We start from the raw sequence: 324 nt of genomic DNA on the forward strand, positions 1-324 counted from the left end.
AAAAGTGCTTGCACGCGATGTTTATTGCAGCATTGTTCACAATTGCTAATCCATGTAACCAACCCAAATGACCTGATTAATTTTATAACAAATGCCATTGGTAGCAGTTGAGTAACATGGTGACAGATAAATAGATGTAGAATTTTCAGTTAGTATTAATTTAACTTTGCTGGGGTTCCCAATGTTGAATGTCACAGTCATTTCTGGGTCTAGAAAATTGGTTTGCTATTTTAGTCAGATTTTTTTTTCCTTTTATTTAAATTTTATTTTATTTATTTATTTATTTTTATTTCATGACAGTGACAGTATGAGGGAGAAAGGGAA

This window comes from Tupaia chinensis, unplaced genomic scaffold (genome assembly GCF_000334495.1).
Source record: "Tupaia chinensis unplaced genomic scaffold, TupChi_1.0 Scaffold000424_1, whole genome shotgun sequence".
Classification (NCBI taxonomy): domain Eukaryota; kingdom Metazoa; phylum Chordata; class Mammalia; order Scandentia; family Tupaiidae; genus Tupaia; species Tupaia belangeri.